This window comes from Corvus moneduloides, chromosome 12, assembly GCF_009650955.1.
Source record: "Corvus moneduloides isolate bCorMon1 chromosome 12, bCorMon1.pri, whole genome shotgun sequence".
Classification (NCBI taxonomy): Eukaryota; Metazoa; Chordata; class Aves; order Passeriformes; family Corvidae; genus Corvus; species Corvus moneduloides.
In genome coordinates, this window is record NC_045487.1 from 20,217,258 (window position 1) to 20,243,529 (window position 26,272).

Below are 26,272 nucleotides of genomic sequence, written 5' to 3' on the forward strand. Positions count from 1 at the left end.
TGACTCCCTGAATTAACTGATTTAAATGGTTTTCTGGTTCCACTTACCCTCAGGTACCCTTATCATAACTCAAAACTAGCTTGCATTTATTCACCTGTTCCTATTATGCACAACCTACAAGAAAGCCTAAATATGTACTAAATATCTAGGTTATGATGCTCTGCTTTCAAAGATGTGTAAAATGAAACAGTCCAAACTGCTGAAGAGCTTTCTTAAATTAAAGGAGGAAAAAAGGAAAGAAAACAGGATATCTTTAAAGAACAGATAAATTCTCAATGAAATTAGATACCATCTGCATTCCTTGGCAGGTTTGTGTGTTGTGCTCTTGAGGAAGAAACATTTATTTAAAGTTCTGTGAGGTAAACAGCCTGTTCTAGCCTGAAAAAAGAGGAGCAGAAAATAAACAATAACAAGCAAAGTCTGTCTAAACTGTGGCTTCACAGCAATAACTGAAATGTGCAGAAGTTGTGCTGACAATTCAGTCAAAACAGGCAGGTCCCAGGTCATGCTGGGGAATGAAATGCTCGATTCATTCACTGCTCAGGAGGCGGGGCTGCTGAAACTGCTTTGAAGTTTTCTTGTGATCTTCTATTGAGAGGTTGAGAATCAAAACTACAGAGAAGGTAAGGAGTAAAAAGAGAAAAGCAGAAAAACCTGGGGAAAAAAAACCCCAGATTCAGAGGCTTCAGGATTTGCTTTTTTTCCCCCAGGTTTTGCTTTACAGGAATGTTGTAAAAAAACAATCTTCAGGGGTCAAAGAATTGCTGAAATCAGTCCAGCTACCCCCAAAAAGAAAACACAGACTTAGAAGCTAAATTTTGGGCTGCTGATTTTCTGTGTATGGCCCTGATCTCCAGACAGATGTTAGGAGATGCTATATTTAGAAAATGGCTTCAATGATCTGTTACACACAATTCTGAACGGCAAATCTTTTGTTCATTCTGGAGATGCTGCAGTTTCTTGTCTGAGCTACTCTGATTGTCCAATTAAAAGGTGATTTCTTGCTGTTCAAAGTGCGTGTTGGTATAATTTTTTAATGAAAGTCAGTCATTCACAATGGCAATCAGTTGATTTGCATTTTATAGCACTGGCAGAGTTATGACTGTCTCTTAGAGAAACTTCTCACTCATTCCTCTATGAGAACTCATATTACCTCTGAATTCTTTCCAAAGCACCAGGATATAATGCTTTGCCTTTACTGCAGTATACTTAATACAATAAATCAGGAGCAACAGTTAATGAAAATGTACTTTAAGGTACATAACTATACGAAAAAGCAAATAATAGGAGTATTTTTAGGTATCTAAACTAATAATTGTAATTTCACTTTCTGTATGCTATCTCTTCTTCCTAGGCAGGGTAATGATGTCTTATCACTAAAGTGCCTCTACTAAATCTTTTGAAATGTCAAAAGAGAACCAATATTTACATCAGAATAATAACTACAATTACTTACTCACTTTTCAATTCATTTGCAGTCAATTATTCTGTAGTACTAAGAGAAATAGAGCCTTACTGTAATACTGGAATGAGTTTAATTAATCCTTTTTCACATAGAGCAGACTGATAAATGAAATTCAGCCGGTAATTTAAGAGCTCAGGGAACTAGTATGTTATTAAAGGTACTTTGAGTGATTGACAGTTTAATTTATTACAAAGAGCAGTCTTACCTTGGAGTTCATTCCAGTTTTGCAATTAATGATTTCAGCTGGGGAGAAGATCTATGAAGACTTTCCAAATAATTTTTTTATAGACTTCTTGGCATCACCTATCAATTACTACACATTTTCTAACCCTTTATTTTGTAAAATGACTGATAAAGAATGCAATGTGTAATACCAGAAGTGGTGCCAAAAAATTTATAGGAGGTGGAAAATATGATATATTTGTCTAGGAGAATTTTCCTCTAGTTGGTATCATATTTTCATCAGGAAGGAGAAAGGGTAATTGGATTTAAATGTCAAGATGTTCCTTGTGAAGGTTTGAAGTCACACATCTATTTTCTGAGCTACAGTTTTTACTTGTGATTATGAAAACTGCACCCACTTGTCACTGAAGATGACAGCAAAGAATTATCCAGGAGTGAGTTAAATGCTGAACCATAACCTGAATCCTTGACAAAAGCAACAGACAAAAGAGAAATTAGTCCACTGGATTTGGGAGATTGTATGTTACTAAGAAGCGACCCAGATAAACCTAAGAAAGATTGATCCAAAACCAGATTTCTGCTTCAGGAAAATACTGATTCAGATGTTCAAGGGGTGAAGACAGAGCCACCTAGAGAAGGAAAAGATTGGCAGGGTTTTTTCCTATCCCCTGGATTTTTCTAGATATTTAGAAGCAAATAGAATGAAAGATTCCTAAGACTTCAGTTGTTTCCCCAGACTGGCACTTGTGGGTATGTTTAAAATAGCAACAAAAAGGAGCTTTAATAAATGATACAGAAATATGCAGATAGCTCCTAATCCAACTCCCTTGGCAGCAGTAAGCATTTGACCCTTACTCTGCTGCTCAGAAGGTGTTGGCATCTCTTGACTCCTGCTGAACTCAAAAATGGCTTAAATGGCACAGTTAGTGCTAACTGTAATTTCGTAAAATTGGGTGAGTAAGAACTGTTATCTTCCTCCTGTATTGAGAAAGGGTCTCTGGGCTACATCTTCTTTTCTCTAGAATGTCTCTAGATTAGAGGAGAACCCAGGGCATGCTGAAGTATAGGCCATCCTCTGTGAGTGTTGGGTTTGTATTCTGGCTGTGTGTAAAAATACTTCTTGCATAAGGACAGCAGAATTTCAGTTGTGCATCTGTGTGTGCTATTTGTTATGGCAATGCTAGATATACTTAAAATAGACTTGGCTTACAAGAAATGTTTTGAAGAGCTGTTCTCAGTATATTTGTTAATTTTCCTGTTCATAGCTCATTTTTTTAAAGAGGATACTTGCAATGCTTTAGGAGATGCACAGCTCATGGACACTGTTTGATACTGAGGGAATTTTAGCACATCTCTGTCAGTCTGTGCACTCTGTTTTGAATGTGCAATATCATTGCTTTTTCTTATCCTGTTATTTTTTCACCTCTATGCAGGACTGCTATCTCAAATACCCAGTTGTTAAAGGCTGCTTTACTTAGAGTGCTTCAATATGTAAGATCATACCTTGGCTTAACAAGGAATGAGTGCTGAGCATCAGGGAAAGAATGGGGGATCAGTGATTGCCTGTTGGGTCTGATCATGAGAATTCACAGGGCAGAGGGGTGGAGGCTGCAAACCAGAGCACTGGAGGGAAGCCATGGGGACTGCTCCGAGATGGGGGAGCAGTCTGATAAAGTAAGGGAAAAGAAGTGCTGATCACCAGAATTCAGTGTGGCCCTAGTTTGTGTTTTCTACTTGGTTTCTGATCAATTTCTACTTCTTCTGCTTTATCCTCTAAATGAAGAGAATTTAGAAGTCTGGCAGTGGTGGTAGGGTTTGGAAACCTTGTTCCAAACTGACTGATGTGCCTCCCAGGATATTTGTGACAGCTCCCTGGTGGTCAGCTGCAGCTCCAGGAGCTCTTGGCATGGACCTGAGCTGTCCCCTGTCAGAAGAGCTGGGCTTAGAGTCTCCATTTGGGCTAAAAACCTCAGCCATTGTTGAGATGCTGGTGGCCAAACTCCATGGCACAGTGAGTGGAGACAGAAACCACCAGTCACTGACACAAAGCAACTTGCTCAGGTCTGAGTGAACAGAATCCCTGCACTGCTGTTCCTTAGTGCTTGCTTTAGCTGCCTCTGGGCTCAGCAGTTACTCTCTCCCAGGTTAACCCCACTCCTTCCCCGGCCCTCGCAGCACAGGTGATTTGTACAAAGTTTTCCTGCTTCCTGCATGCTGCACATGTCGATGAGAACTGTGCAGGAGATCATGGACATGGGCTGGGGCCAGGGCTGGTCTGGAAGGCTCCTCATGAAGAAGCAGAGAGTGCCAAGGAGAGCAAAAGTGCAGATGTTCCTCTGCTCTGCAGTGGGTGACTGGCACGTGTCCCCTCCCTGCAGTGCTTTCCTCGCCTGGCGCTCCAGTGTGGATGTACCAAGGCTGCTCTGTCACAAAGTCTAATTCGACAGTTACAAATTTCTAAATAACCTCAGGATTCTGAGACACTTAATGAAAGCAATTCATAAGAGATACTGGGGTTGGGAGCAAGACCGATCAAATAACCTCCTATTGTTGATACTATTTATGATAGTGCTGTCTCCTGCTTTTACAGAGCCTCCCAGTCCCAGAGTCCCTGGTAATGAGAGGCATTTGGCATCGCTCAAATTCAGTGGGTGGACAGTAATAATCAGATGATAGATTATGTGTGGCAGGGTAAGTATGTAGCTGTAATTGTTACCAAACACACAAGTGCAAATCCCAGTTCTTACAAATAGTTCTAAATGAGCTTTCTTATCTGTGCCTCGTAACCACGGCCTTCTTCAGACAATGGATAGAGAGTAAAGTAAATTTAAATCATTTTCATCTATGGAAGAAAAACTGCAATCCCTTTTTATGCAGTTTTAGCAGTATATGTAGAGCATAGCAACTAAACTAAAAATATGACTTAAAAATATTTTACTATCACTGCATGACATCACTTTACATTCCTCTGTATGTCATTACCCACAGGGCTGCTACTTAAGTACTTTTTTTTTTATATCTACCCTTGAATATCAAGACAACTTGTTGCTTGTCCATTTAACCTTGAATTTCTAGCTGGATAGAAGCTTCAAGTATGGATGGAAGTTGTGGTATTTTGGATTTTTGTTTGGGTTTTTTGGTTTTGCTTTTATTTTATTTTGCTTTTTAAATCCATGGATGCCAAAGAAATTTAACTGTTCCTTTCCTTTCAGTTTGGACTGACTTGTGTACCTCCAAGGCTCCTGTACATTGCCAGGTTGTTTAGCACCACATTTCACATGCACTTAATCCAATCCCTGAAGGTATTTTTAAATTCCACCAGTTACAGGCGAACAAAGAAATTCCTGTTGTGCTGTGACTCATCAATGGCCCCACGAAGTCTGATATTGGGACACCAGGAGGTGTGACAGAGTGCTATTCTTTCTGTGGTATTCAGTTAAGAAGGAATATTAGGAGTTAAGCTTTTGAAGAACAACCAGACAGTTTAAATTGCCTTAGAACGATTAAATGCTCATCCACTCATTAACAGCGAGGGAATCCCGCGGATTCCTTTTCTCCATGGCATTTCTTTCTCCTGACAGAGCTAAGTACCTTATTCTAATGTGGCTGAGCTGGACAGAAAGAGGGACGTGGAGCAAATGTTGGCTGTCACTGAGGGGAGCTCCTGCCTGTTCCAAAGGGAATCCAGGGAAACTCAGGGTCAGGAAAGCAGATGCACATTTAAAAGTAGTTAGGGGTGTATTAATAGGATAATCAGAGGACCTGAGGTTTTGCATGTCGTGAAGAAAGTACAGACTCCTGTCTTACACATTCCCTCCCCTCTCCTGGAGGTGTGAAGAGTGAGAGCATTGAGAGCCTGGAGCCCTTCCACAGTCACTGTTCCAGAGAGTGCCAGAACTGGGGGAGGCTGTGCTCTACCCACAGGTACAGGCAGAACCCCCCCAGACTGTGGATAAACGGGAGGAAGCCAAAGACATCAGTAGAATTCATCAGATGCTATTTTAAAAGCTGGAGTAGCTTACCTTTTTCCTTTTTTTTTTTTTTTTTTTTCTTCTTCCCCAGTACATGAGGATTGCAAGAAAAGGCCTGCAAAGCCCAGGGAGCCAGTCCATAAGGTCACCCCTCTGATAATGTCTTTATTTCATCATGCTTTATAAAGGATCACATGGCAGGCCTTGAGGCAAGCTGAAATCCAGTGTGTATAAAAAGTTTTTCTAGGCTTAAAACGTTTAGGAGCAGCAGCTCTTGAGAGGAGGAGGTTATACCTGCACTCTGCCCGACAGATGTCTTACCTAACCTGTGCCTATAAAGAATGACAGGGTTTGCACAACCTCTGTTAGCTGCCTGCTCTGTTATAATTGCCTTTTGATGTGTAGAATTTATCCCAATCTAAGTCCTTTTCACTAAAAATTAGGCCAATTTTGTCTTGTCGTCTCCCCAGCAGACACAGAAAATCATTCATCAAGCTCCCTCTTAGTAAGTGTTTTACATTAAGACAATTCATTTTCTGTCCTCTCCTGTTCTCTTTTCTACATTAAGAAGAAAAAAGCTGAATCTTTGAATTTTCCTCCATAGATAAATTTCAGATAAATTTCTCTTCTCTCTCCAGATCTTCAGAGTGCCTGATCAGTGATTTAAACAAGAATCTTAAATCCTGTGTGTGTCTCATGTGTTTGGAAAGATCCACGAGCACAAGATCCCCTTTTAGCCACGGTACTGGAGCACTGGGGGGGAGCAAAGGAAGCTCCCCAAAAGTGCATTTTTGCTCAGGATCAGTTAGAGAATGTTCTTGTTTTCTGTCACAGCTTTTTTTGCTCCCTGACATTCAGGAGCCAGTGGGAGGCTCTGTCCTGTGTGCTATGGAGATGTTCTACATGATCAATAAGTTATGAAGTTGGCAGTACTTAAATGATTAAATTTCCAGCCACAATAGCAGGTTCCTGCTCTTGCAGTTATTATTCTACGGAGTTGTTATATGTCAACAAATGCTGAAATAAATATTTTAAAGCATGTTTTATTTTTCATAATTGTTGTGACCCCCATTTTGACTGACAGTCTTTTATTAACACTGGGGCTGTATAAAAGCATTCAATTTTTTGCATTTAGGATATTAATCACCTTTAGTGATGATGGCTTGCTGTAATTCCCAATTGAATGAACTATTCTTTGTGCTCTGACATAATTTGTAAATTATGGAGAGAGAGATTTACTTCAAGAGAATAACTTTAGGTAATGGGGCAGACTCTGTTATATATGTAAAATCCCACCAAACAAGATGGAAATTCACTATGGAAATGAGGTCACTTGGGACTGCTGCTTTCTAGACCAATGCTGGTGAGAACCAAAGTCCTTTACAAACTAAAGGCAAAATTTGGCTCCATGGTTATACTTGTGCATAGCTGTAATGTGATACTTGAACTGTAATTATCAGAAATTTGAAGTATCCATGTGACTGTGTTTTTGAAAGATGATTCATAAATGACAAAAAAAAAAAAATAGAGAAGATTTTGAAGACCTTTGAGTTGAAGTCTTTAATGTTAGAGGAAATGTTTTTTCTGGCTTTGTCCCAGTTCTAGCAAATATTTTAAATAAAAATCTCTAGCTTGCAGAGGATGTCCAGCTTCTAATATTTGAAGAAATAATTAAAATACAAATTTAATTGCTGAAGAAAAATGTTACCAATTATGTAAAGGACAGGTAAATTAAATAGGACTTATTTTTTATGCAGGAAGGAAACTTACTCTGGTATTTTGCAATAATTTAATCTGTAAGAGCTGCTTTGAAGTAGCACAGAACTCAGTGGGGATAAAGTTGAACCTGGATCCAGGCATGGACCTCTGAGCTGGGCAAGGTGCTACGGAAGCGTCGCACTCTGCCAGTCAGCAGGAAAGGTTCCTGTCCCTCCAGGCGCACTCTGAAGTACATCCCACTTTTTGCAGAGGGGATTTTTCTATTTGCTCAAGCTCTGTGTACACATTAAAATAACAAACAGCAAAGAAAGTGTCTCACACTCAGTGATGGAATAGGAGTTGAATCCCTGTGGGTGGCAGAGCCCTACTGTTGAACTGTTTAGGCTGGATGAACAGCTGCCATTGCATTGCTTTCACCTTCCTGCTCCTGGAGAATCCAGGAAATCTCGAGTTGGGTTTCTGCCGAGCAACCTCTTTTGTCCCTTTTTGTTAAAACAAGCCTTGATTTTTGGAGTGCCCATGGAGGGCTCCTGCCCAGCCTCTGTTCACAGCCTCCTGCAAGGCTGTGCAGTCTGGGGGCTCTTTGCAGGATGAGCTCTGAGTGGGAACCGGGAACACAGCAAGTAGATCACTAAATGAAAGTAATTCTGCATTTAAATTTCAGTTCCCTGGATTTAATTTCACACTGAATTTGTGACTCAATGGCCCTGCCCATTGCCCTCCCACCCCTCTGCTTTATTTCCAGTATCATCAGCCCAGTTTCTCTAATGCACTTTATTATCTTGGCAGTGTCCTTAACCAGTGTCAGCCAAGGCAGTGCTTTTCTGTTACTGGTTTCTTCTGTAAGCTGCAAGATGGATAACTTCCCCTTTGCTGATAGTTTATCCAGTTTTTGATAGACAATATCCCTGGTAATACCTTAAGCAGACGATGAATCTGGTTTGCAGTATGTAGCAAACCACAGCTTGTTTATTTATTGAGTTCATTTTAATCTCTGTATCTGTGATCATAAACTGCAATGCAGTTATTTTTTTATTTCTAAATTAAGGCAATTGTGTGGTTGGATTTATGGAGCGATTTAGTTAGATGGAAGTTTTTGTTTGTTTTGTTGGTTGATTCTGAAATCTGGAGAAATGCGGATAAAGAAATTAATACCATTTTTTTCTGTATGTGAGGATTGTTAGGATGCCCAGTCTCTTATGGAGAAGCAGAATTCACAAGTCTGTGGGTGAGTTTGCTCACTGCAGAGATGTAAGATAATAAAGGTTGAGACTGAATATGTTTCTGAACACTTTGTGAAAATACTATGATGTACATCCAGCTTTCTTTAGCAACAGTAAATTTACCATCCTGAAACAAAGCAATATTGAGATAATATAATACCAAGGTTTTATGATCAGAATTTGTATATACCCATTACATCCTGTGTTTTCACCTAAGTCTGTTGATACCAACTAGATATAAAGTAGAAGATGGATTTGGGTAAGGGAAGATATTTTTTATAAAATTCTGTCTAATACCAGGAGGATTTGAAATATTTTTGCCTTTGCCTCATAGCAAAACCCCCCCTCAGGAAATGAGCTGGCAGTTCCATGTGATTAGGTTGTGGTGTTTTCCTACGGTGCCATTTTCAGCTGAGCTGCTGCCACTGCCTTTGGACAAACTCTGTGTCATGGCAGTGGTGAATTGAAATTTATTTACTGCAAGAATCCTTATTGAGTTTACAGTTCACCAGGGCAGGCTAAAAGCCTGCACCAGTTGCAGAGACTGAGATGAAGAGCAGTAACTTATGAAGCTTTCGTAAACCAACTGTACTTTAGTTGTGTGTTTTTACAATCTTTTTCCCAGGCAATATATTTAACAGCCCTTGGAATTTATGATGCATTACAATAGTGTATTACAAAGTTTTAGAAAAGACTTATGCTAAAGCTATCCTTTTTCTCAAAGCTGGTGTAATTTCCTTCCTGCCAGTGACTCTCTGCAATTTTGATTGCTGCAGTTTTATGTCTGACAGGGATGACTTGTACCCCTAAGAACTTGGGGTTGGGAATGCAATAAGGTTCAAGATTCCTATCATATAGATATGCTAATGTTCTAATCAGATGAATTCTCCCCCCTTCATTTTGCCTAATGGATATTGACCTTTCTCTCTACTCCCCATCTAGAAATATATTTAGATGGGAAGTATAAATCTTCTTAGCAAATTAATTGCTTGTGTGTGCTTGCCACACGATGTATCTCCCTTTCAGTGTGAAGAAATGTTTTGTTTAAAAAGGAAAACAAATTTTCTAGCATCTTTCCTTCCCTTTTTTTAAACTTCAGCATGGTTACAGTAATATACAGCCAGTGTGCTGTATTATGGAGGTTTGAAGTACATAATATAGTAGATCAATCATTTGAAAATATACTTAACTAAAAAACCTCACGTGATGGAGTCTGTTCCAGTGTATATACTCTGCTCTGCATCATCCAGATCTTGACTGTTCCCTGGAAAAACGTGTTCTCATGTTGAACTAAGCTGTGTCTGTCTTTTTGGTTTTGACACTCCCCCAGCCCAAACCTTCAGTAATCCAATGAAAGCCCTTCATGCAGGGGCAGAAACACTCCCTTATAATGTCTCTGTGCATGGACTACAATCTTAAGCTCACTCTTTTCCATCCTGATTATGTTACAACATTTTCTGGTAACTTTGCCAGCTGAATAAAACAACATACTGAAAGTATTGATTCTCATCGTCAGGATGAAAATGACACCATTACCTTACACAGATCTGATGGAGCATTAACAGTAAATATTTAGCTCTTTCTAGAGAGCATTTTTAAAAATCACAGCAGTGTTTGTCATGCAAGCCATGTATTTATTAAAGGATAGGTTATTCCCAAGATTTAGCTTTAAGGCCTTTATTAAATGTGACACAGGCTGAAGGAGAATTTTCAGTGTGTACTCTACAGGTACCTGAGTGTCCTGGCAGAAAGAACCAATGAGTGGAACAGAGCTTGAGCATGAATTATTAAGCCAACTGTCAATGCTGTGTTGCTGGAGAAGAGGGCAGGCATAAGATAGATGTGATGTTTGCAATAAACATTTTAACAGTATTATCTATGTGCATGAATATTTTATATCTTGGATGTCTGATGGTGAGAGTACCAGTGTTAGGATTAAAAGATTTGACACTACTCTTGCCCCTGCAGAACTCCTATGGATGCTAAAAGTAGTTCTGACCAGAAGTTCTGCAGTGAAATGATTTGAAAATTATGCCAAAGAAGGAAACAGGCCAAAGAAAAATCAAGGCTGTGCATTTTGGGTTTTAAGAGTAAGGTGAAGCAGCTGTGAGCAAAAGCTCCTTTAAACAAAGACTGACACAATCCTGTAAAATTGCCCTTACCTGGAGCACTGTGATGTGAGATTCTGTAGAGTGGTTTCATGGAAAGAGCAAGCATGACATTACAGATAATTAGTTTGTTATAACTTATATATTTGTCATCTTGTTCAAGAAGGATGTTTTCTATTATTTCCAGCATAAGAGTTGGAATTAATCAACAGTTTTAAAAATAAGTGCATGGAGCAGTTCAGAAAAGATGTAATGCCTTTTATATTAAGCTGAGTTTGTGATCCTGGAGAGAAGGTGGTAATGAATGGATGAACAGCCCGAGTGGAAGGCCCGGGGGTGTGAAGAAAGGAAAAAAAGTGAGATATCTACAGGAGATACTTTTAGAAGTGGCTAAATCACACCATAACACACAGAATCACAGAATATGCCGGGTTGGAAGTGACCCACCAAGATCATCAAATTCCAGCCCCTGGCCCTGCCCAGACACCCCACCAGTCCCACCCTGGGCATCCCTGGCAGCGCTGTCCAAACGCTCCTGGAGCTCTGGCAGCCTCGGGGCCGTGCCCATTCCCTGGGGAGCCTGGGCAGTGCCCAGCACCCTCTGGGGGAAGCAGAACCTCTCCCTGATCTCCAGCCCAAGCCTGTCCTGGCCCAGCTGCAGCCGCTCCCCGGGTGCTGTCCCTGGCCCGGAGCAGAGATTGGTCCTTGCCCCTGCACTGCCCCTTGGGTGAATATTGAAGAGCTCAGTGGGGTCTGACCTCAGTCTCCTCTTCTCCAGGCTGAACACACCAAGTGCCCTCAGCTGCTCCTTATAAGACTTTCCCTCCAGACCCTTCCCCATCCTTGTGGCCTCCTTTGGATAGTCTCTAATAACTTAATGCCTTTTTTATATTGTGGTGTCCAAAACTGCACCAAGCACTCAAGTATTCAATAAATGAGTTACATACTGGTATTTCTGCTTTGAAGGATGGAGTTCAAGCTGTTTATATGGTGTATTAGAGATCTATTTGTTTTTTCTTTTACTCGTCAAAAAGAATGTGCCAGGTGAAAAAGAAAAAAGAACAACAAAATATTATGACTTTACATTTAATGTCTCATAACTGTCAAAAAAATGCAAATTTTTTAATATTGTCAGGAAAAAGCCACTGGTTCAAGGGACACTATAACTAATAATGGTTAGACTGTGGGTGAGTGCACATCTGTGTGTGTACAAAGGCAGCTCCTGTCCTGAAGGCAAGTGTTTCTGATGGAGTGTCTGACTAGGCTGGCACTAAGAGGCTAGAGCTGTGTAAACGTGTTTCTTGCCAAAGCAATTGTGATTAGAGGCCCCAGTAATGGAAATTTCAAATAAGGGATTAGAGATTCCAGAATAACTTTAAATTAGAAATAGAGTTGGCCAAGTTAGTGGCAGCACTGTCAAGAGCAGCCATCTTCAAAATTATGAGCAACAAAACGGTTTTGCAGAATTTACAAACAAATAAGGAGTAAGATAATGTTTTTAATTCTATCTCCTGTAATTTTACAGTCAGTTAACAAGACTGCCAGTCAGTTAATAGAAACAGGAGAGATAAGCAGCTATTTGCTGATAGTGTGATACCTGCACGTGTAGTTTCTCCTTTTTGAAAATCCAAACCAATCAATGCAAGGATTGTAGGAAACCAGTTAAAGAGAAGGTTCCACAGATCCTGTTAAAAGGGATATTATCAACTGGCAATTACTACTAATGCTCTTCAGAGATCAGTCCTGGCTTAACCCTGCACATTCTGTGGATTAATGACGTGTGTGGAAGGAGCAGACAAGCGCCGAAGCTTGTGGGTGGTGTGAGAGCAGTGAGGTGCTGCAAACACTGGAGGCTGCAAAATCCCATTTAGAATTAGAAGCACAACCTGGCTATTTTTGAACTTTTGGGGTCAAACATAACTTTATGCTGTGATTGCAAGTCTTTTGGAAGTGCTGGAGGAGCAGCAGGCATGGAAGGCTGGGATCCAGTGTGCGATGGGCAGGAGACGCCCGTCTGGCAGAAGTGCTTGCTGGATCCACTGGGCTGGCTCCCAAATGGGGCTGGATGGAAAAGATAGTTTCAAACTGGAGCTGTGGAAAAGACTATATTCCAAATCAGGAATTTTCTTTGAGATCAGAAACCAAGGGCTTGGTAAGAGTTCTTGGATTCTGTGAGCAGACATACATAAAGGGTGTGAAAGGAGACCAGATTGCAGTGTCTTTGCAGGAGGGTAAATTATATTAAATTATATTAATATCATACTGCAGAACCACTGTTGATCATCTCTAGAGGTGGAAGATATGGTTTTCCCTTGGTGGCTTTTTCTCCTGCTAAGTTAGTTTTTTGACTCTCTTGAGCTCCAGACTCCTCTGTGTTCTCTCAACCAGGGCATCCATTGAAGGGTTTCCTGAGCCTGGATACCCTGATCAGGTTGCTGTACCTGTGCCACACTCCTCTTTGTGGGTTTACATGGCTGAATTACCAATACCTTTCCTTCTTGTTGAACAGTGCTCTGAGTTACTCCGCTCTGGGTCAGTCCTGTTCCTTTTTCTTCTGAAGCCTACCTCCTGCCAGAGGTATTTATTTCGTTCAGGCTCATGTGTGCCATGCCTGAGCTGTGATACTGCTTGGTGGGTGTGTATGTGAGGATTTTTTTATTTATCACCAGGGTATCAGAGCTGGAAAAATCTCATATATTACAGCAAGATATTTCTTTTTTCTGTGTGGTAGAAGGTGTATTAATGCTAATTTTCAAAGTTACTACATGAGGCTACTTTCTGTTAATTTGCCATTGAATTACCATGCTTTGAGCTAGGAGCTTTAGGAAGCCCAGACTTCAGTATTAAATAAAAACCTATTCAGTCTACTTTGACATCAGCTCCCCATGCTGCACAATGTTCATTTATTTTTAAGCTACAATTTCGCCCGTATTTGTAATAGAGAACAATACTGCAAATGCACAAAGGAATGTCGCAAGCAGGTAGGGATCAAAGTGGCTGCCTATCACACCTTCAGAAAAAGGTAAAGGCTTGACTTGAAAGGCACCAAAACTAAAAGGATAGAACTGGGCATTGCAGTCTGAAAAGCACCTGCATCTGTAATTCTTTCCTGTTCCTTTTCCTTTTCATTTCAGGAGAGCCTTAAGTGGCTGAAAATTCTAGTAAATTAATTTTATTCTGTTATCTTAGGGTACCTGTGGTACTCTAGAAAGGCTCCAAACAAGCACAGCATTCATGTTTGCTTTGCATTTGGTTGAAAAATCTATCACAGAAAGGTGGTCACATGGTTAGCAATGACCATATTACAAGATTTTCTGGAGTTAATTTCCCATTATATGAATACTTTTCTCTTCTCTTTATTATCCACTCAGAAGCTATTAAAAGTCCTAATGGAATGGCAATTAATAAAACATGTTTGGATTTATGTTGGCAAAAATGTCATTGAAGCTGTGGAAAACCCTGAGCAGACTCCTGTGGGGGCAGCTTGTGCCAGTCTCTGCTGTGTTGCTGGAGTGTCCCTGGTGAAGTGCTGCTGACAGAGCTCTCTGCGCTCTGGTTCTACTCATTGTGAAGGACCTTGGCTATTTCTGTGCCCTTTGCCAGAGATAATATGGACTCTGAGTTCCTGTCTCTGTTTGCTGCAAGGAAAGGGCTGTAAAAACCCACCACTTTGCTCTTTTAACACTTGTTTTGGAAAAAAAATTGCTGCAAAGAACAGCCCAGAATTTTGAGGACAATAGCTTAGGCAAACTTGCAGGTCTTTTTTTCATGAATTGCAAGAGACCTTTGATGTTGTGAAATTTCATTAGCTGGGGTGATAGACCATGCATTTATATTCCTGGTCACCAAATGAGCAAAAGAAACCCCAGTCTTACAGACAGCAGTCCAGGCTGATGCTGCATGGGCAGGCCTCCCCTGCTCAGGTGCAGTCTGCTAGCAAGTCTGAAAATCTCCAGGCTTGTTCAGTGGCAGTAAAATTTCACGAAAATTTAATGATTAACAGGAAGGTGTCTGGATTGTTAATGTTAACGTTAATGTTAACTTCAGAGAAAAGAAAATAGTTATAAGAGAAAACAAATAATTCTCTTCCAGCCTCATGTTCACCATGACACCTCCAATATTTAGGTAGGTGTGGATGCACATAAATTTCTTCAAGTAGAGGTCAGAGTGTTAAAACACTTGCAGTATAAACTGCATCTTTGGTACCAGTGGGACTGCTTCCAGAGCCTGTAGATCCCTGCAGCTGTTGAAAGGTCGATGAATATACGAGGTGAAAGGTGTGTGAAATAGTCAAAATGAAACACATTACTGAATTTTATTTATTTTCCTGAGTGCTGATAAATTTGACAGTGTCTGTTCCACATATTTTATTAATGTGTTCAAATATTCAGACTGAAAAATAGATGTGATGAAATGAGATACCTCACAGATGCCTTTCTGAAATCTCAAATCTGTGGAACAAACTCAAGTAATGCAGTTAATGTCTTCTGAGCTCAGGCTGACTTCTTCCTGAGTAATGAGGATGCAGTGCCCTCAGTTCAGAACAACATTCTGCTTTGCTGAACACCCGGCTGGATTTAATGGGAGTGCCCACAGCGTGGTAGCTGCAGCACCGAGGGCATTGCCCTCTATGCTGTGACTGGCAGGATGCAAGGAAAGAAGAGTGAAGTTAGGAGTTCTCTTGTTTAGCAAGATTATCTCTGGGAAACTTCTGTTTGCACCCAGCATTGCTTGCTTGTGTCATAAGAAACTGGAAGTCTTTGAAGGTGAGCGGAGTGTGGCAGCTGCCCACGGACAGCTCTCAAGATGTTTGCTCTGGTAAAAGCAAACAAAAGAAATGGACCATTTCTAAAGAAATATAAGATGGGGAGTTTCATTTTATTTTGGATTTTGGAGCTGCAGTTGCTATCCAAAGTTATGAACTATTTTTCTAGGGATTGTGCATCCACCACTGCTGCCAGCTTTGGATGATGGGTTTTTTTCAGCTCCACAAGTGCTCTAACAACACGTTATCAACACCACAAGCCACAAGAAAACCTTCAAACAGTATTTGCACCCTATTAGTCACCAGAGACTCCACCCTACCTTAGTTTTGCTGCCTGGGGAAATACTTGTTATTTAATTTTTGTTTGTTTGTTTGTTTGGTTGGTTGTTTTTTTCATTTTAAAGGATAAAACATATTTTGAATGCAAATGTCTAAAAACTTAGGACAACAGTTCACAGATCTGTAAAGGGCTTAAGCCCCTTCCAATCTTAGTCAATGACCATAGTCTCCAATTTTTTATATTCTGTACCATGAAGCTTGAAATAGGTGACACTGCAGTATGTTACCTCCAGAAATGTCATTTTATACTGAGGAATTTTCAGGTGATCTCACCTCTTTGCTGCAGGCTCAGTACATGATATTTCCTAATACTGTTTTAAGATTAAATATAATTGATAAGTGATTTCCTTGTACATGCTAGGACAGGGAGCTTGTCAGATATATGTGGGAAGGGAGCCCAGCAGACACGTGGCAAGCCAAGTTTTGGGTTAGAACTTCTCTGTGTGCGGTTCTGGTTGTATCACTGCTGTGTCTTTAATGGGCTTATCCCTGCTCACCTTCTTTTCTTCAAGTAGTTTGTGGCCAACACAGGACGCTTCTCATTTAGCAGCTGCCATGCCTATTGTGCAGATTTATCTCTGCAGCCATAGCTGTGAACGTTTTTATTGGTTACTGTCAGGAAGACTCACACAGTATCCATCCTTGGATGGCCCTCGGTAAGTGGGAACATTTCCCTAGCATAATAATAATAAACTAGTGTTTGAGGATTTATGATGAACATAAGTTTTATGTCAGTTTTCCATCAGAGCATGGAGCTATCAGGGTAGGAGGAAATGCCATCACGTGAGCCACAGCATTTTGATGACATTCACAGGCAGGCACACACAGCAGTCTGTCCCTCCAGTGGAACAGTGCACAGTTACACTGTTGACTTATTTCAGATATAAATTGTGACCCATGTTTTAAAGCAAGTTTCATAACAAAGGGAAAATGTTCTGTGCCAGTGACAGCTGCTGAAAATTGCAGTGTCAGCCTTAGGGCTGCCTGGCTCCAGGATCCTGCCTGGCTCATCCATTCCTCTGGAAGTGTGTTTGGTACAGCAACAGAGACTCTGACACTGCAGGTTCAGGCTGTGTCTAAGTTGTCATGCAGGGATTTAGGTCCACCACAAGAACATCTCATGCCCTTCTCAACACCTGAATAACTCAACACGGCGTGGCTTAGTTATTTTATACCAAGTTAAATGATGCAATGGGAATTGAATGCAGATAACCAAAAAGGAGGAGCAGCAGGTTTCAAGACTCAGGACTTCCAGATCTATTCCTACTTCTTCCAGGTATTTCCTGTGTGATGCAGTTAACAGTGTTCACTTTAATTAACCTTTCTGAGAAGACAATATGCAATAAAGCAGAAGTGTTCCTCTAGTTCCAATCCCCCTCCCATAGGCAGGGTCCCATCCAACCTGGCCTTGAACACTTCTGGGGATGTGGCAGCCACAACTTCTCTGGCAATCTGTGCCAGGGCCTCCCCACCCTCAGAGTAAAGAATTTCTTCCATACAGCTAATATAAATCTCCACCCTTTTAGTTTAAAAACATTCCCCTTGGTCCTGTCACTGTCTGCCATTAAAAAACTCTCTCTCTCTCTTTTTCTAAGCCCCCTTTGTAAGTACTGGAAAGTACTGGAGTCTTCTTTTCTCCAGGCTGGACCACCCCAGCTCTCCCAGCCTGGCTCCATAGCAAAGGTACTCCAGCCCCTTGATGATCTTGGTGGCCTCCTCTGGACCTGATCCAACGGGTCCATGTCTGTGTTGTGCTGCAGGCCCCAGACCCGGACCCAGCTCTGCAGATGGGGCCTTGTGAGGGCAGACTAGAGTTGAGAAGCATGCCAATCATTCTAGATGTTCACAAATTGTAACTGAAGAAAACCGAAGTTCTTCCCTCCCTAAAGTTCACATGCAATAGAGAGACTTTGTTCAGCTGGTATTTAAAGTGCCAGTGCCATGCTAAGGCCTGTCAGACTTCATTCGGGAAGCGCCCGTGGTTGTGATTAGAGAGCAGAGTACTCAGAAAATACGTTGTGGGTTTATTAGAAGGGACTTACTCTCAGCGTCAGCTCTTGAGTGTAAAGCCAAGTGACAGACTAGAAGCATTCAAAGCAGCTCGTGGTTAATTCCATCTGCCAGGAACAGCTTCTTCATTACAAGGAAAAGGAGGGAAGGAAATGCAAAGAAAGCCTCATATAATATCCCTATGAGTTTTCAAGCTTGTTTTGTCTCATATATAATTGCAGTTATCAGTTTCCATTTATAATCCTGTAATTCACTTAGTGAATGTAATTCCTATCTTTTCTAGAAGCAGTAGGAATTCTGATAGAAGACTTCATTTTATATGTTTTGGCCCAACTTTAAAAAGGCATTTTGATGCCTGATTCTTTTAAGGGATTTTGCACTTATGTTTTCCAATAGCTACACATGACTAAACCAGACATGCTTTGGTAAGAAGAGCTTTGTGCAAGAGGGATGGCAGTCTCAGGAAACACCCTGGGAACAGAGGGTAAGAGTGCTGCAGTAAGCACTTATTTGGCATTTATTTAGTTGTCTTTCTTGGCAATCGCTGAATTTATCTGAAATTCTCTCATCCTGCCAATTACATTTCATGTCCAGTATTTGTGACTGACAAAAGCTAGTAAGAATTGCAGTTCTTTGTATTATTTCTCTGTTACTTTTGATGCTACAGAAGTTCAAAGCTTTGAATGAGTTCTGACTGTACTTTGTCCTCCTTGGACGTTCATGGAAAATACTGGCATTTTTTAACACACAGACTGAAATTTGATGTGCTCCTGGCACAGCTCCTGTAGATTCCTGACCTCTGAGATGAGTAAGAGCAGTTTTGCTTCAAATGTCTGGAGACCAAGAGGGCAGGGGGGACAGCCTTTGCATAGATTGTTACATCATGCTGTCCTTGGCACAGTGGTCATTACAGAATCATAGAATCATTAAGGTTCATAGCAAGGATGGGAATATTACTCTCTCTCCTATTTAATTATGGTTTTTCTCTTGGCAAGGGAAAGCTTTGAACTGAAACTTAGCAATTTGTTTCTCTATTTCATAAAGATTTTTTTCGAATTTTTATTTTTAGCAAGAACATTTAAAGTAGTCATATGTCATACCTGAAACAGAAGTCTCAGATGTTCTGAGTATTACAGGTTTGTTGATTCAGACAGTTTTCATTTCTGTCTCTAAGAAAGGAGCTACTTGAGGTGACTGCTGATTCTGGGACTTGGAAGAAAATTTGAAAGTGCTGCCTCTTGGGCAAACTGAACAGAACAAATCTGATTTACAGACTAGTGTTGGATTTCTGAAAGCACTTTAGTAGTTTAAGACCACAAGCACCATTGACTTGAAAGTCAATAAGATGTTTTTGAGAATCCAGTCAGTTATTTTGTAACATGTAAATTCTTCTGCAGCAAAGGCAAGCAAAAACTGCAGTTACCGACTGCCCTCACCAAATTACATCCTCACCTTCAGCTGTATCTTCTTACAAAGAATCATTGGAGGTCATGCCTTTAGCAGTCCATGGGGCACCAAGGAAAGGTCTGTGCCAGCAGGTTTAAAATCTTAAAAGAAAATATCTAGAACACAAAAGTTTCAGCACAGGCATGGAGATTCGGAGGAAAATCTATATTGGTTATTTATAGACTGGAGTTTTATTGCTTCTTTGCCTCTGGATATTTCGGTGCTGTGCTGCTCTCAAAGACATAAGATACCAACAGAGTTGTGGTGAGTTTTATTGCTGGTTTTTTGTGAGGGCTCATTTTGTCTCTCTTTAGGCAGCTGATTTAGGTATTTTCAGTAGGCTTTCCATGTATTCAAGGAAGAAGGAAGGGAAATATTACGAGGTGTGAACCTTTCTTTGGATTCACAGTATAACACAGCACAGCAACAACAACAGAGTCATGGGCCATCTCTTAGTAGTGGAATTACATTTTTTTTCTAAGTAGAGACTTAGAGTCAGCACTAACAAAAACATATTCCTGGGTAACAAGGGTGTTGGAAGGCAAGCTACCCTCTGGATCTCTTGCAGCAGATCCAAGGTTTATAATTACATGATGCAGTTTGGGCTCATTTCAATGTTATACCAAGTGGAGAAAGAGAAGATTCACTGTTCCAGGATACTTTTTATTGTATTTAATTCTTATTGGAAATGTAGCTGTAATAGCTGGTGTGTTTTCTCTCCCTGGGCTGCCTTTCCTTCCCTGCCATCATGCTTGAAAAATGCAGAAAGTGTCACAGCAAGACAATTGCATCTGTGTTGGTGTGCTTTGACAGCTTCTCCATTTCTGCCCATGAATTCTTATATGTGCGCTGTAAACACAGATATTTAAGTTTGCATTTTGCTCTTATTTCATAATATTAGTTATTTATAACATAAAATAAACATTAATGTATCAGGTCTCTGTAGCATGCTTCCAGACTACCCAGTGGAATTTCAACTGAATCAGTAGAAAACCTGTTGAGGAGAGCATTTTCCTCCAAACCCATTACAGCCTTTCCAGAAGGGGCTAAAATAAAGGTTGGAAATGTGCCTCTTCTTTCTTCCTTTCCTAACAAGAAACCTGATTTTGTTCCCAGTCTAACAAACCCATCTAATCTTTGTAAGTCTACCAGCTCTCATTTTTCTTTTTCTAGTCCTATAGTATTTTCTGCTCTTTGCTGAAATGATTGTCCAGAGGAGGTAATGAGTTTTGTGGGAGCAGGAGGCTGGTCAGACATTCAGTAATGATGACTCTGGTGGCAGCTGCAGAGGCACATGGAGAGCTGTGGACCTGCAGAGGGCTGGGGAAATAGGTGATCTCACCTCTGGGGACTCTCCTTAGCATGGCACAGACGAGTAAATGTGTTTGCTGATGCTGGGAAGGTTAACAGCCCTGTGGGGGTGGGTGATCTGTTCTGTGGCTCCCTAGCACCAAATGTGGCAGAAGCCTGTGTGTCTGTACACTTCTATACCCTCAGCATTTGTGTGCACGTGTCCTCTAGCAATAACACTCCCTGCTGCTGCTTCCATGAGGAGAACCCCAGGCTGTGGTCAGTGACACTCTGTACTGGCTCCCATAAATTTGTCCACTTGGTGAAAAGAGTTTGAGGCTGAATTTGTGGCTGACTTTGAATCAGTGCTTGTGCCTTAATACATCGGAGAGTTTGTTCAGGAACAGTTCATCCTTTTGAAAACATTACCTTCTGTTCTGCCAAGGGCAGTGCTGGCTGCAGTTATCTGGCACCCTGGGACACATTTCCAAACCAGTGAAGTCCTTGGAAGGTTTAGCTCAGCGTTTGTCCTTGTCTCCAACACAGACATATAATAAATACCTGTTACTATTCTTAACACAAAGCAGATGGACTCTTTGGGGCAGTACCTCAGCAATGTGCAGAGTGTTAAGGCCATTACGCTAAAGTGACAGCAAACAGGGTACTTGGGTTTTCTCTTTTTCCTGAGTATGCTGCATTTGTTTATGGTCTTTTATCACAAAATGGTTAGTTCCTAGAAAGTATCCCTGACAAAGGGTGAGCCTTTGTATCCCCAGGTACTCAGTCTTTGTAAGAGGTTATTTCACCTCCCTCTAGACCCCGTCTCAAAGGCTTTACTCCAGGTGCCCAGGGCTGGGCCTGTCAGAAAGGCCTAACTGCCAGTGCCAGCATTGCTGAGCTGGGCTCAGCCTGAGAGCCAGGGAGGCTGAGTGTGTGGCAGGTGCTGTAGGACACTCTCAGGAGGGGGCTGCACATCTGTCCTGCATCTGCCCTACCCACAGCACAGCTGCTCTGGCAGCGGTGCGCTGGGGAGATCTTAAGGCTTCTTATGACCTAGCAGGGTGAACATCTCCAGCCTTGGAGGTTCAAAGTCTTTGCTATTCACCACAAGTCCAGGCCAGCCTTCTAGAGCCATAAATGAGCCTTAATTAGATAGCATAAAATTAGTATGTGAGAATTCTCTTAATTGGGACACCACGGTGGATGCCATTATCTCCCTTAAAGGAAAAGTAATTTATTCTGTAGAGCTTTGAATGAAGAATGTTCACATGTGGTAGGAAAAATTCATGGTAGATAAGTCTAAAAAGGCAAAATGAAATATCAATCAAAGTTATAAAATACTCACTGCATCTAATTTTTTTTCTAGTATTTTTTATTCTTTTGGATAGCTTATTTGATAAAAGACAAGAGATGAGTGTTTCATGCCTAAACCACACCTGGTAAAACCACTTTGCTTCTCAATACTGACCAAATGTTGCCATTAAGCAGAATATTTGATATTCCTGTTGTGCTCAAGTAGCACCTATTGTCAATTTATATCATTAAACAGAATTGCTTTCCTTGAGGAAAACCCAATTAAGAGAACTCTGCGTAACAGTGACTGGTCTGCTGTGCTCCTAATGCTACTGATCATGCAGCTGATCCCTCTGATGACTGTTCAAGGCCCTAAATCAGGCCAAAGACTTCTAGGAAGATGGCTCAGTTTTCCATGTATGTGAACACATATGAAAAAGGAAATAATTAATTTTTCATTTTGGATTTATAACTGCTTATTCAGACTTGGAGTTAATATTCTGCCCATGAAGGCCTTTATGCAAGCTAAAATATGAAGGAATAATGTTCAAATATCTGTAATTAACATGAGATTAAGGAAATAGATGTGTAGAAATCAGTGCCATGATCTTTCATGTGAGAATTTAACATGGAAATAAATGATTCACGTTTTCATGTGAATTTTGGCAAAAGGATTGGCAAGCCTAAAGGTTTAAGATCAGAGATGATTATCTGTGGTGTATTTTGGAGTAACAGCAAGGATCAGTTGCACACAGCCTTATAACAACTTATTTACATTCAGCTTTTTCTACCTTCAAAAATTCTTTTATTTCAAATGTGGTTTGATAGGAGAATGGAGGAGTTGATTATGAGTGGAAAATTGACCTTTTGTTCTGAATTTAAAACACATTTCCATCTTCTGCACAATTCTCATGTTTTTTATTACCAAAATTAACATCCTCTCTCAATGGCAGAAAGGGCGAATGTGATTAAACACCCACTCACTTGGAACAAGTGGTATCTTGATCCATTTAATTTAGAACATCTAAAGCTGTCAGTGACTTGCCATCTGCTGAGGGTACCTGCTGTAGTCTGACATGCCCTCACAGCCATTGGTCACATAAGAGAGATCAGGCTCCCTCCTTCAAATGAGTATTTGTGTAGTTTTCACCTAGATAAAAACTGAGCAACATAAATTGCCTCAGAAGGTGTAAATTAATTTCTCCCCAAATCAAATTTGTAATGCCTCTGAGTTAATTTATCAACGCTATAGTAAAAAGAGTCATGGCATTCAAAATGGACTGTGTATGCCCAAATGAAGATCTTCTCATTACGTGAGTATTTCTGGGAGATGTGAATCCCAGCTGCTTTGTCATTGTTTCTCAAAATGTTTCTAAGTGGGCACCGATTTAAAGTAATGCTAGGAGGATGGAAGTCTAATATTTTTTGTTTTGTTTTGCAAACAAGGAATAGTCATTGCGACAGGGGATGCAGTTTTGATAGTGCAGAAGAGACTTAAGCTGCTCCCCTTCCCCCACCTGTGGAGTGGCTGGTTTGAGTGGCAGGTGCTTTATGGCATGGGAAGGTGTTGAAATTTGCTTTCTCAGCTGCATCTTTTATGCAGAGTACAAAAGATCACTTCCCAGTTTTATCAACCTGGCACCTTTCATGACCATTGTGAAAGCCTTGGAGCTTTCTGTAGTCCAATATCTATCCTAATTTGTATTCTACTTGAAATTAAAACCAGCCGTTCCTAAAGAAGTCTGAATTGGTAAAGTCAGTGCCAGTAATACAACAATTAGTTGACTGCTCTTTGAAATAATCTGTGGAAGAAAGGCAAGAACACACTGCTCTTAAATGGGAAATATAATGCCAGAGACCATGTTAAAATTAAACACAAAATACAGCCAACAAAATGATGTAACGCTGGTTGATGATTTCTGTTCCATCCATAACTTGGCATCAAGTGCTGCAGACATACAAAATCTGGCATAAAGCCCACGAAAGCCAGCAGAAGTCTTTCCTCTGGCTTCAGTTTGCTTTGCAGTAGAAGCTGATTCTTTAGGGCTATCAAGTATACAATCATTTATTTTTTTTAAATGCCCAGGAGTTTTTCATCCTGCAGTGTTACAAATCTTGGCAGGTTTAAGATTTTTTCTTTGAAAAATATATCTAGTGCAGACTCAAGCATTTTTCAGATTAAGTTTCAAAACTTGGCCTGTGTATGATCATGCAGCATCTTGGGAAAGAATGAAAATTATTTTAGAAATAGTAGAGAAATTATACGTGGAATGCTTTCAAAATCAGCTCAGCTTTTCAGAGTGTAGGGGAAAAGACTCGTATTTATGGCCTTTTAACCCCACTCCCCAATTCCTTTGCAGAAGCATGTTGTGTGCCTTTAGATTTACCACACACAAATTGGCACTGTCAGCATGGAAAATGCATTCCTGTTAGTTTTCACATTTTGCTTTTATATTTTTGTCAAGGGTCAGGAGCTCTACCTGGGGTCAAATTCTTCCACTCCTCTGGGCTGTGCAGCTGTGGGAAGAGCAGATGTTGGCACTTGGGCCTTGTCGGGTAGGGCCAGGCACATGGGCACCGTTCCGAGGGATCTTGTGCTTGGAGCATTAGCAACTTTTGCACTGCTTTTCTAGCTTCCAAAATCCTGCCCAAAGGCTCTCTGTTTTCATCTCCCTTGTGGCTCTCCAGAGCTTTCCCACACTATGAAGAGCTGCAGGGTGGTTGATGGGAGTACCCTGGGTGAGAGCCACAGGTGCTGCTGGCACTCAGGTTTGGCATAATGCCCCGGGAAATACTTTACTTAGGTTAAAATTTTAGCTCTAATTGAGACACTTCATTGTTTGGAAATTCTCTAGTGTAAAGAAAAACTAGTAATGTAGGGAAAAACACCTTTGTTACCCAAGGGGTTTGGAAAGAAACTTCTGCAGATAAAATTTGAAGTGAAGGATTTAGTAGATTTGACTTCCTTTCACAGCTCTGAGCCCACTCCTTGGTGGAAGGAACAAGTGATCACACTTTCTCATGGCCCAGTTGCCCTGTACAGAATGAGGACAAACTCAGCTCCTTGGACATAAGGTTAGTCTGCCTTGTTGGTTTAGGCTGTAAATTCTCAGGTGCTCTGTGTCTGTGCACAAATGGACCCAGCCCACAGCCCCTGGCCCCTGCTGTCTCTTCTCCCATCTTCCTCTTACTGTAAAATGAAGAATGAGACATCCACATATGTTTGGAGTCCAAATCACATCTGACTTGCTAAATAGACCCTACACACAAGGTTTTGTTCTCAGGTGAACACAGTGGCTGTGTGGTTTGTCACTCCTGGGGCTATGTTTTCTTTGGGGTACTGATTTCAGCTGAGGGTTGGCTTGCAGGAAACTCGGAGCAGAGCAGGGCTGGCGATGGCCTAGAGTTTTCAATCTGAGCTACAGTCCTTTGCATTTTCTGTGGTATCCAAGAAGCTTGTTTCCCCCCGTCCGTATTTCTGGAGCTGTGTCCATCCAGGTGTTGGTTCTGTAGGGCTGCAGTGCAGGAGGGCAGGGGGAGCACAGGAACTTGCCCAAGGAGCATCACTTGGCTGCGCCCTGCGGTCACTCCCCGGTAGCCAATGCTGTTCAGTTTGACCTTCCCAGCACTCTCACCTACCTTGGTCTCTCCTACCTTAACAAACCACAGTGCTTGCCAGACTAGTACATTTTGTACCATTATGTGTCTTTCAGAGTGCTGTTTACTTAAAAAAACCCTGTAGTTTTGATAACAGGTTATAAAATCATTCCTTAAATAGGAATGTTTATTCTTATCCTATCAGTAGAAGTGTCTGGCTAAGAGATTTAGAATCAGTCAAATGATTCACATTATGGGTAAATTTTATCATTTCTAGAGCAGGGAAGAAAGTAATTTCCATTTCCTTTTTAGTGCGCTGTGAGCCAATTTGCTTTGAGGTCGATCTGTAGGCTAAATTGTGGGGAGTCACACTGTTTTGATAGAGAAGTGTGTGTGGGGAGAGTTAAAATGCTTATCCAAACGTTTAAACTCCTTATTCTCTCATACCCTCAGTGCTGCATCTGACACCTTTTTATTTAATCAGTTCTCTGTGTCTCTCCTGCACCATTTTTATTGCCTATCAAGTCATCACCTGATTATGACTCTCCTTCCCAACGTCTTTACAAAACAGGTACCCAGATCATAGAGTCACAGAACCACAGAAAGACCTGGGAAGGGACCTTAAAGCCCATCCAGTGCCACCCCTGCCATGGCAGGGACACCTTCCACTACCCCAGGCTGCTCCAAGCCCCAATGTCCAGCCTGGCCTTGGGCACTGCCAGGGATCCAGGGGCAGCCCCAGCTGCTCTGGGCACCCTGTGCCAGGGCCTGCCCACCCTCCCAGGGAACAATTCCTGCCCAATCTCCCATCCAGCCCTGCCCTCTGGCACTGGGCAGCCATTCCCTGTGTCCTGTCCCTGCAG

The 26,272-nt window shown here is 41.2% G+C and overlaps 1 protein-coding gene and 2 long non-coding RNA genes across 12 annotated transcripts in view; 2 read left to right on the forward strand and 1 right to left on the reverse strand.

The window, feature by feature from the left end:
* Positions 1-26,272, forward strand: part of LOC116449684 — a 107,989-nt gene that overhangs the window by 78,447 nt on the left and 3,270 nt on the right. The window contains exon 2 of the long non-coding RNA XR_004242497.1: positions 24,787-24,887. This is a non-coding gene — a long non-coding RNA (uncharacterized LOC116449684). The remainder of the gene's footprint in view (positions 1-24,786; positions 24,888-26,272) is intronic.
* CHST8 (carbohydrate sulfotransferase 8) overlaps positions 1-26,272 on the reverse strand; it is a 190,049-nt gene that overhangs the window by 67,165 nt on the left and 96,612 nt on the right. The window lies entirely within an intron of this gene.
* On the forward strand, positions 2,503-6,635 carry LOC116449685. The gene is made up of 3 exons (XR_004242498.1): positions 2,503-2,601; positions 4,239-4,339; positions 6,258-6,635. It is a non-coding gene; the product is annotated as an uncharacterized LOC116449685 (long non-coding RNA).